The sequence below is a fragment of the Armigeres subalbatus genome, chromosome 1, assembly GCF_024139115.2.
Source record: "Armigeres subalbatus isolate Guangzhou_Male chromosome 1, GZ_Asu_2, whole genome shotgun sequence".
Taxonomy (NCBI): Eukaryota; Metazoa; Arthropoda; class Insecta; order Diptera; family Culicidae; genus Armigeres; species Armigeres subalbatus.
This window is the reverse complement of record NC_085139.1, coordinates 142468046-142480289: the sequence shown is the minus strand read 5'-3', so window position 1 is coordinate 142480289 and position 12244 is coordinate 142468046. Positions and strand designations below refer to the sequence as shown.

General features: G+C 29.4%; 1 long non-coding RNA gene across 1 annotated transcript; it reads right to left on the bottom strand.

The window, feature by feature from the left end:
- Positions 1–3556: 3556 nt before the first annotated feature.
- LOC134206945 (uncharacterized) lies at positions 3557–11991 on the bottom strand. Its single transcript, XR_009978330.1, has 4 exons — positions 11802–11991; positions 11474–11741; positions 11268–11417; positions 3557–4137 (listed from the first exon to the last, which is right to left on the bottom strand). It is a non-coding gene; the product is annotated as an uncharacterized LOC134206945 (long non-coding RNA).
- Positions 11992–12244: the final 253 nt, after the last annotated feature.

The window sequence follows — 12244 nt, the reverse complement described above, 5'->3', positions numbered from 1 at the left end:
TAACATCATTATCGCATGTCACTAATGTTCCAAGATACACAAATTCTTCTACCACTTCAAACTTTTCACCATCCAGCACCACTAATGAACCCAGGTTGATTGCCAGCGACCATGTACTTCGTTTTGCTGTCTCCCTCTTAAAAGGCACAAAAGCCTCTTCCACGGCTCGGCGATCGATCCCGATAATATCAATATCGTTCGCAAATCCCAGGAGCATATGCGATCTTGTGATAATGGTACCGCTTCTTTGCACACCAGCTCTCCTAATCGCTCCCTCGAGCGCTTTATTGAACAGTAGATTCGAGAGTGCATCACCCTGCTTTAATCCATCTAAGGTAACAAATGACGTCGATATTTCATCCGCAACCCTCACACTTGATTTCGATCCGTCCAACGTTATCCGAATCAGCCGAATCAGTTTCGCCGGAAAACCATGTTCAAGCATAATTTGCCATAATTCATTCCATTTCACTGAATCGTACGCCGCCGTGAAATCAATAAACAGATGATGTGTCTGCAAGTTGTACTCCCGGAATTTATCAAGGATTTGTCTCAGGGTAAACATTTGATCCGTCGTTGATCGGCTCTCTCGAAAACCTGCTTGGTATTCGCCGACGAAGGACTCTTCAAGCGGTCTCAATCTGTTGAACAGAATACGGGACATAATTTTGTACGTCGAATTAAGGAGGGTTATTCCTCGGTGATTGGCGCACTCCAGTCTGTGCCGGGTAAATGAGGCCGTTCAACCAGCTAGCAGGCATTTCCTCGTCTTCCCATATTTTCGACATAATATGGTGCACAAATTCATAAAGCTGCTCACTGCCATGTTTGAGAAGTTCAGCCGGGAGCTGGTTCTTCCCCGCAGCCTTATTGTTTTCAGCTCTTTAACAGCTTTTTTAACCTCATCTAGTATAGGTGACACCACAGCTTGTCCATCGTCGCTAATATTTATTCTGTTCACCGATGCACCGTCACTTCCAGTATTCAACAAAGACTAGAAGTGTCGGTTCATAAACATAATTAAAATCCTCCATATAAAAGTGTTACGAGGGGAGGGGGGGGGTGTTTCTTTCTCTTCTTCTTCTTTTACTTCTTCAATGGCTCTACATTCCCACCGGAACTTGACCTGCTTTTCAACAAGTATTCTATTAGCATTTCTTCAGTTATTAATTGAAAGCTTTTCTATGCCCTCCATTGCATAAGTGTGTATCTTGTGTGGCAAGTGCAGCGGATACAGGGAGTCGATTATGTTTCCCATCCTAAAACGGACCGAGAATCAAACCCTGCATCTCCGGATCGGCAATCCTACACCTTTGCTCACAAGGCTAACTGGAGGAAGGAGGAATAGAATTGTTCAATTTAGCGTTACGTAGTTTGTGAACAGCCCCTAAACTAAACAAACGATTAAATTTGGATATGATAAATTACATACCGGGCTGGCTGGGGTACCAGCAACACCGTTAGGGAAGATCCGGTAACCAACCTTGGTGAGAGCTTTGATCGTATGCTTAGGTATGGGCCGCGTCCCCTTTCAAACGGCGGACGTCATTTTCGTATGGTAACGCTGTAGCCGGCAAGGAGCGATCCGTCCTTAAAAGCACGTGGCTTAAGCGCCACTCCATAAAGGAGACCACGGCCCAATTTATTTTGCCCCGATGAGACTCTCTCAAGGCGAGTCCATTTTAATTTTCCCGATAAGGATTTATGGATTTATACACTCAAAGAATCGGTGAGAGCCTTAATACTAACAAGAACACATGTTGGTTCGGGGTTTGTGGTTTTGTTCGTTTTAGTGTTTGTGTTCGTTCATAATTTCTGTCTCCTATATTGTGTGCGGTTTCTCTTCCCTAGCTCTCTCTTTCGTTTGTGCTCTGTGCTGTAGGGGAATTGTGGGTAAAACCGACACTGCGGGTAAAACCGACACCACTTCAAATCTCTGATTTCAAGTGATTATCGAACAGAATCTCGACACACTTTGAATAAACGTTTATTTTATTGTATTTCTAGTCATTTTGTAACTGGTGGAAACGAGTAAGAGTCATAATAAACAGACAAGTAACATTGATCACAATTGAGGAGATGAATTATGTAAAATTTTGGCATCGGTGTATAAGCTTTTACGGCAATAATTTGTTGATTTTCAGTATTTAATCCATCTCTGCTCCATAAGTGAACATCATTTTGTGTATATTGTGGAAAAATAGTTAACTTTTCTAATTATGAACATCCACATGCATCTCATCATTATTATGTTATCAGTTGGGGTAAATTCGACACCTGCCATAGAATCATGAAATAACTCTGTAATAGACTCATCATTCGCATAATATGATTTAAGTATTGAAAAACGAAGCGCCGGGGAATATAACTTAATCATAGACTGATTACATACCATATCATCATTTGGGCGCGACAATAGGCCTAGCGGGTAATATTGAGTCATCAAGAAAAACTTGCAGGTCGGATAACAATCGCGCTCAAAGAAGAATCGTATTTTTAGGCTTATTTTACTCTTAGATATATTCAATCCGTTCTCTAGTGTTGATCTTCGTGATCCATTTTCACTCCTGTAAGCATGTAGCTTGTCACCTACGGAACTATTCATTTTCATTTCTACAGCTATTAAGCGGCATTCAATAAGTGAAACGTCAACATGTTGCATTTTTAAAAAGGCTTTTGAAATTTGTAAGAAAACATATTTAATAAGAAATTACGTCCGATGAAACCTACTGAGGTTATTTTCAAATGTATACGTTGAAATGTTGAAATCATTCGAGCCTTTTCAAAAAGCTCCATCCTAACAAGTATTGTTGAAATAATAATATTTTGCTATTGATGTTATCTTAACAAATCTAGTTGAAACAAAAAGAATTCAATTATTTTCAATGAAATATGACGATATGAAAACAACAATCATATTTTTTGGTTCAATGTTAACAGTTTTCTGTCCGTGTAGTTTTTGAGTAAGAAATATATTCAAGAAGACACACTTTTGGGTACTTGACGTTATTCAAATTGCTCTCAACAAGTTGCAATCGATGCGGATTTCGGTCTCGTTGTTTCCCATTGAAAATTGGTTCGATCGGCCATTGCGTTCCAGAGTTATTAAAAAAACATTGTTTTTGTCAATAGTTTCCCACCTTGGAAAAAAATATCAGAATCGATTTTTTTTACAGAAACCGATGCAATGCACTCATATGACCTCAAATAGATATAAATGGAAGGAAAAAGGAAAATCTATCGTCCTAAAGTGCGACCTCTCTTATATGTTTTTCTCATTTTTATAATGCGAGAAAGGCATCACCAACGCTAGGTGGATTAATTTTGGTTTTTACATTGAGTTCATTTCAAATGAACTTCGGCATCTCCCAATCACACTCATTCGTAAGAATATTCTTGTTTGCGTCTCTACACTTGGTAGCTAGTGGGAGTTTACTGTTACGTACTATATAGTGTACAGGCAAATATGACATTATCTTGGATATTCCAATAGAAAAATCGTTTTGTAGTAATTCTTTTACCTCCCAGCCTAGGCAAGAAAAACTCTATCATCCAATCGAGTTTGTGTATTTATATTTATGCTTATCATTTGCTTAATACTTATTGATGGTGGTTATAACTAATCAACTTTGTTGTCAATTTCAGCTACCATTGGAACGTCTAGATTTCCATACTCCGATGTTGGTTTTATGATCAGGTTTGGTTTCGGTGCTTCAGGAGGAGTTTGTAACTTTTTGACTGCATTCATTAATTCGAAAATCAGATTTGGATTATTGATGTCGATGTCCTTGGGGCTAGATCCTTGCGGTATGTTACGAATCGCTCTCGAAATATCACTCCAACTGTCGCCATCCTTGATAACGTTTGTAATGCGTGCACCTAGTTGTTTTCCAAAACTTCCCCACTGGTCTTTTCCGGGAGAATTTGCATTGGCAACTCTTGAGTGGACAACAATGATAGCAAATATAAAAATCACGACGACTTTCATGTTTGTGGTGTTCCTAAAAACTGCGCTCAGAAACATTATCTGAATTCTTTTATATTTCTCGTTGATTTATCAGTTGGCGATGAATTCAGCAAACAATACCAAAGCTATCACTATCAATTGGGAGCACAGCCTGATTGATGACCGTTCGACTAGAATTAAAAGATCAATTTTAAAACCAGCATCAAGCTCTACATAAATTACAAGTTTACGATAATGTTCTATTTTAAAAATTGGGCTGATGAAATCTACATTCAGCATATCACATTACATTTAGTTATTTCACTTTCAAATAGTCTCTTTCGACTGGATCGAGTTAGCTTTCTGCTATGTGAGAGCATCCTCAGCCATTCCTCAGCATTTGCATGAATGTTCTTATTCATGCAGTGCAAGCAAGACAACATTTTTTTTTAACTAATTTTGTTTGCTAATTATCTAATACATGCATTCATCTCTTAGACTAGGTGTTTCGTGTTTCCTTAACACTATCATCCTTATTTGCTGTGTTACAGTTTTAGTTTTTATTAATACATTTAAATTGCCTCTGGCAGTTCGATTTTTTCCTCTGGTTTAATTGAACCATGTAGGAATTACAATGTTTTCAACTTAAATTACACTTAACCTGTTTTATACTAAGGGTACAAGGAGTTAATTGTTGCAATAGAAGATTGCAACGATTTTTGTCTGAAATTGGAAATTACTTTGTTGGACATTTGTTGCAATGTCTCAATATTAGAAATTCTATGAAGTTCATTGGTACTATACCAAGGAGGCAATTTCAGAATCATTTTCAAAATTTTATTTTGAATCCTCTGGAGTGCCTTCTTTCTGGTATTGCAGCAACTAGTCCATATTGGCACAGCATACAACATGGCAGGTCTAAAAATGTGTTTGTATATCAAAAGTTTGTTCTTAAGACAAAGTTTTGATTTTCTGTTTATAAGTGGTTATAGACATATTTATTTGTTACATTTGGCTTGAAGGCCTTCAATGTGATTTTTAAAAGTTAATTTTTGATCTAGCAGAAGTCCTAAATATTTGGCTTTGCTAGACCAATTAATTGGAACCCCATTCATAGTGACAATATGTCTGCTAGAAGGTTTCAAATAAGAAGCTCTCGGCTTATGTGGGAAAATTATAAGCTGAGTTTTGGAAGCATTCGGGGAAATTTTCCATTTTTGCAAGTAAGTGGAGAAAATATCCAAACTTTTTTGCAATCTACTACAAATGACACGAAAGCTTCGCCCTTTGGCTAAGAGACTTGTGCCATCTGCAAACAAAGATTGTTGATAAGAAAATTATTTTGAGCTTTTTGAGATTTTTGACACCCTGGTGGTAAATCAGGTAAGTCAGAAGTAAAAATGTTATACAATATGGGCCCCAGTATACTGCCTTGGGAAACACCAGCTCTTACAGGTAATCTATCAGATTTAGAATTGAGTAATTCTCGCTGAAACCGGGCCACTATTTGCACGAGGTGCTTAAAAATGCCTAAATTTATATTTTTTTGAAAGCTTTCGGCGAGTATATTAAGGATCCGAGTTAAATTCTGAAGAAAGATTAGATCCTCGTTAGTTATACACGAAATCATTTCACTGAACCCCTCGATTTTTGTTAATTCTTGACTCACCAAAACTGTCATAACTCCAACATTTCTCAATCGATCATAGAGATCAGCATAACGTTGGAAAGAGGAAGAGTGTATCCTCAATTTGCAATAATAAAAATATAAGCAGCCATATTGAATTTGGCCGCCATCTTGGATTTCTTTTTGAAAAAAATTTTTACGCCAGGTTAGCAACCACCGATTTTGAATATTAATAATGGAAAGCTTAGCTTATATTGTCCATTGTGTCCGAAAATCTCAGGTGTATGTTTCTGCTATCAAAAGTTATGTACGATTTACCAAATTATTTTTTAAGGGCCATCTGACCAACGAACATTATTTTTATGCTTAATATGATACTACGACGTCAGTTTCTTGATTTCATACACTATTCTAAGCCAAATATGTTTCAAAATGAAAAGCATATCTACAACAGTATTTTATTTGAAATGCTCAAAAGTTTTGAGCATAACGAAGCCGTATTAAAGTTATTGTATTAAATAATTCAAGAATTTTGATATTGGTAAATAGTACATAACTTTTGATATTTCTATCAAAAGTTATGTACTATTTACCAATATCAAAATTCTTGAATTATTTAATACAATAACTTTAATACGGCTTCGTTATGCTCAAAACTTTTGAGCATTTCAAATAAACATACACCTGAGATTTTTGAACACAATGCACAATATAAGCTAAGTTTTCCATCGATGTATTAATATTAAAAATCGGTGGTTGCGAACCTATCGGAAAAATAGTTATCAAAAAGAAATCCAATGACGGCCAAATTCAAATGGTTGCTACTATTTCCATTATTGCAAATTGAGGATACACTCTTCCTCTTTTCAACGATACCCAGCAAACAAGGTTACTCTAACTTGACCCTAACATGAGTGTAACCTGTTAGAAAGTTACTCTAATTTTCTCACTAACGTTAGGGTAAAATGAGACTAAAATTAGACAGATCTGCAACACTTTTGTTAGATATGTTTATGTAAGTTGCATAATTTAATCTAACCTGTTAGCCTCACTTTAGTATAACGTTAGCAATGTTTTGCAGTGAGCGGTTAGGGAGTTGTGAGGGTTGTTTTGAAAGGGCTTTCATGCTGATTTATTTACATTCAGCTGTCATCCGAGGCAGAATGTATATATATGCCTAGTGAAAATACATAATATACATAACTGCCTCGAGTAACAGATGAATGTAAATAAATTATCAATAAAAATCGTCTTAGAAATTTTCTATATTTACCAAAGTAATTGTTATACATTTAGATTAACAACATTTAGCTGAATTAAGGTAATATATTATGAAATTATAATTTTATCTTTATCCTAACCCGTGTTTATAATGTATAGACTATAGGAAGGAAGCAGTTTTGCAATTTACACAGCAATTTACAGCGCCGCCTATTCCGAAGCGGTCTTCTATATTCGAACCGGAACCTGGTCCACCACGAAACTTGCAGCGTAGATGATGTCTTTGAGTACGATGCGGTCCTATTCCGATACGGCCTTTTTAATCGGCCGGGAACCGTACTCTCGTCATCTAGACAACTACGAGACGCGGACAAGTTCTCTTGCAGGACAGAAACCAGGACATCCGGATGATCCTGAAGATGGTTCTGGATCAAATAGTTGATTTAAGTGGTAGGTAGAATGAATCCGAATCTTCGTAATTGTGTAGTCGTCCAAGGACCGCAAATTATCAGTGAATGAACCACATTAATTATATTACACACTTGTATGAACATCAATATTTAAAGCCCAAAATAAACTTCCGATAGTTGAGCTCAAGAGTACCAATTGTAGTAGCAATCCGAAACCGAAAACGAAGAAACAGAATTATAAATAAATGACATAGTAAATAACTTTATATATTATCAAAGTAATTGTCTTCCTTCGAAAATTCCTCCACAAGTTCTTTCGTAGATTCTACCGCATTTATTTGGAAATTCCTTCAAGAGTACCGGAATACCTCCAGAAGTTGTTTCGGAGATTCCTCCAGAAGTTCCGTTGGAGATTCTAGGAATTCTTACTGAGATGCTCTCAGAAATTATTTCGTAGATTCCTCCAGGAGTTCTTTTTAATATTCATTCAGGAGTTCCTGTAAAAATTCCTTTCGGAGTTCCTTTGAAAAATTCCTCTAGGTATTCTTTCACAAATGTATTCAGCAATTTCTTCATAAATTCCTTCAAGAATGCTTTGGAAGTTCCTTTAGAGATAAATTCAGGGTTTCATTCGTAGATTCCTTCAGAGATCTTTTTAAATATTGTTCCAGGAATCCTTTTAACATTCCTCCAGGAATTCTTTTGGGATTGCTCCAAGAATTTCTTCGAAGTATCCTCCAGAAGTTCCTTATGAGATTCCTCCATGAGTTTCTTCGGAGTTTCCTGCAGCAGTTCTTTCAGAGATTCCTCCAGGAATTTTTTCGGAGATTCCTCCTGGAATTTCTTCGGTGATTCCTCAAGACGTTCATTTGGAGATTCCTTCAGGAATTCCTCCAGACATTCCTACTGAGACTCCTGCAGAAGTGCCTTCGAAGCTTCCTGCATGAGTTTCTTCGGAAATTCCTCCGCAAGTTCTTTTGGAGCTTCCTTCAGACGTATCTTCGAAAATTCTCCAGAAGTTCCTTTAGAGTTTCCTCTAAGAATACCTTCAGAGTTTCTTTTAGAAATTCCTACTGAGACTACTCCAGGAGTTCCTTCGAAGATTCCTGTAAGTATTATTTCATTAGTTCCTCCACAAGTTCTTTCGCAGAAACTTTTAGGAAAATTCTGCAAGAGTTTCTGCATATATTTCTTGGAAAATAATGCAGAAGTTGTTTCGGAGATCCCTCCAGAAGCGAGTTCAAGAGTTCTTTCGGAGATTCCTCAAGGAAATCTTTCGTATATTCCTGTAGAGGTTCCTTTGGAAATTCCTCCACATTTGGGGATTCTTCCAAGAGTTTCATCGGAGATTCCTCCAGGAATGCCATGGGACAGATGCATTATTTAATTTTCGAGATGCATTAAATTAAAATTAAATTAAAATTAAATTAAAATTAAATTAAAATTAAATTAAAATTAAATTAAAATTAAATTAAAATTAAATTAAAATTAAATTAAAATTAAATTAAAATTAAATTAAAATTAAATTAAATTAAATTAAAATTAAATTAAAATTAAATTAAAATTAAATTAAAATTAAATTAAATTAAATTAAATTAAAATTAAATTAAAATTAAATTAAAATTAAATTAAATTAAATTAAATTAAAAATTAAATTAAAATTAAATTAAAATTAAATTAAAATTAAATTAAAATTAAATTAAAATTAAATTAAAATTAAATTAAAATTAAATTAAAATTAAATTAAAATTAAATTAAAATTAAATTAAAATTAAATTAAAATTAAATTAAAATTAAATTAAAATTAAATTAAAATTAAATTAAAATTAAATTAAAATTAAATTAAAATTAAATTAAAATTAAATTAAAAATTAAATTAAAATTAAATTAAAATTAAATTAAAATTAAATTAAAATTAAATTAAAATTAAATTAAAATTAAATTAAAATTAAATTAAAATTAAATTAAAATTAAATTAAAATTAAATTAAAATTAAATTAAAATTAAATTAAAATTAAATTAAAATTAAATTAAAATTAAATTAAAATTAAATTAAAATTAAATTAAAATTAAATTAAAATTAAATTAAAATTAAATTAAAATTAAATTAAAATTAAATTAAAATTAAATTAAAATTAAATTAAAATTAAATTAAAATTAAATTAAAATTAAATTAAAATTGAAATTAAAATTAAATTAAAATTAAATTAAAATTAAATTAAAATTAAATTAAATTAAAATTAAAATTAAATTAAAATTAAATTAAAATTAAATTAAAATTAAATTAAAATTAAATTAAAATTAAATTAAAATTAAATTAAAATTAAATTAAAATTAAATTAAAATTAAATTAAAATTAAATTAAAATTAAATTAAAAATTAAATTAAAATTAAATTAAAATTAAATTAAAATTAAATTAAAAATTAAATTAAAATTAAATTAAAATTAAATTAAAATTAAATTAAAATTAAATTAAAATTAAATTAAAATTAAATTAAAAATTAAATTAAAAATTAAATTAAAAATTAAATTAAAAATTAAATTAAAAATTAAATTAAAATTAAATTAAAATTAAATTAAAATTAAATTAAAATTAAATTAAAATTAAATTAAAATTAAATTAAAATTAAATTAAAATTAAATTAAAATTAAATTAAAATTAAATTAAAATTAAATTAAAATTAAATTAAAATTAAATTAAAATTAAATTAAAAATTAAATTAAAATTAAATTAAATTAAAATTAAATTAAAATTAAATTAAAATTAAATTAAAATTAAATTAAAATTAAATTAAAATTAAATTAAAATTAAATTAAAATTAAATTAAAATTAAATTAAAATTAAATTAAAATTAAATTAAAATTAAATTAAAATTAAATTAAAATTAAATTAAAAATTAAATTAAAATTAAATTAAAATTAAATTAAAATTAAATTAAAATTAAATTAAAATTAAATTAAAATTAAATTAAAATTAAATTAAAATTAAATTAAAATTAAATTAAAATTAAATTAAAATTAAATTAAATTAAATTAAAATTAAAATTAAATTAAAATTAAATTAAAATTAAATTAAAATTAAATTAAAATTAAATTAAAATTAAATTAAAATTAAATTAAAATTAAATTAAAATTAAATTAAAATTAAATTAAAATTAAATTAAAATTAAATTAAAATTAAATTAAAATTAAATTAAAATTAAATTAAAATTAAATTAAAATTAAATTAAAATTAAATTAAAATTAAATTAAAAATTAAATTAAAATTAAATTAAAATTAAATTAAAATTAAATTAAAATTAAATTAAAATTAAATTAAAATTAAATTAAAATTAAATTAAAATTAAATTAAAATTAAATTAAAATTAAATTAAAATTAAATTAAAATTAAATTAAAATTAAATTAAAATTAAATTAAAATTAAATTAAAAATTAAATTAAAATTAAATTAAAATTAAATTAAAATTAAATTAAAATTAAATTAAAATTAAATTAAAATTAAATTAAAATTAAATTAAAATTAAATTAAAATTAAATTAAAATTAAATTAAAATTAAATTAAAATTAAATTAAAATTAAATTAAAAATTAAATTAAAATTAAATTAAAATTAAATTAAAATTAAATTAAAATTAAATTAAAATTAAATTAAAATTAAATTAAAATTAAATTAAAATTAAATTAAAATTAAATTAAAATTAAATTAAAATTAAATTAAAATTAAATTAAAATTAAATTAAAATTAAATTAAAATTAAATTAAAATTAAATTAAAATTAAATTAAAATTAAATTAAAATTAAATTAAAATTAAATTAAAATTAAATTAAAATTAAATTAAAATTAAATTAAAATTAAATTAAAATTAAATTAAAATTAAATTAAAATTAAATTAAAATTAAATTAAAATTAAATTAAAATTAAATTAAAATTAAATTAAAATTAAATTAAAATTAAATTAAAATTAAATTAAAATTAAATTAAAATTAAATTAAAATTAAATTTAAATTAAAATTAAATTAAAATTAAATTAAAATTAAATTAAAATTATTGTTGTTCTGTTACCGGTGTTAAAACGCCGAACAGCCAAACGCTCGAATTTCGACTTCGGTGGTATTATTTTCATTTGATTGTCGTCGATTAGATCATTTAGTCTGCTGGGCACCAGCGTTCTCTTCCGGAATACCGACTAGCAGTGCTTACATGGTGCAAATCCTGGAGACAAAATTCAATATCAACATAATGAATTTACATTTGCAGAGAAAACTTACATGATTAATCCTTGAATATTCCGAATAGCCGGATGCGATATGGTACCAGAATCCTGCCTGGCAATGAAAATAATATTTTGTTTCCGGTGGCTCTGCAGGTGTTATACGCCGATTATTGTTGTTCTGTCCCCGGTGTTGAAACGCAGAAGAGTCAAACATTAGAATTTCAGCTTCGATGGTATTTTTGTTTGATCATTTTTACCTACGCTGCTGGGTACCTGCATTCTCTTTCGGGATTCCGGCTGGAATTGCCTACATGGTGCAAATCCTGAAAACACAATTCAATATGAATACATATAATGAACCCACATGTGCAGAGAATACTCACGTGATTAATCCTTGGATATTCCGATCAGCCGGAAGGAACTCCTCCACTACGACGATACGAAACAAGAGTGTGTTATTCGCCGGTGTTAAAACGCCAAACAGGCAAACGCTCAAATTTCAGCGTCGGTGTTTTTCAGCGTCGATAGGGTAATTTGAACATACGCTGGTTACCTGCGTTCGCTTTCGGGATTCTGACTGGCATTGAAATCATGGAGGCAAAATTCAATATAAACATTATAAATTTACATTTGCAGAGAAAACTTACATGATTAGTCCTTGGATGTTCCGTGCAGCCAGATGTGATACGGTACCGTATTGCTGCCAGCTACCTGTAATCTTTTCCCGGTGGGCGATGGAAACAACATTCCGGTTCCAATGGCTCAAACACATATTTGTTTTTCAGAGATTTTACTCCGAAGCCAGGGTAATCCAGAGTTCGTCATC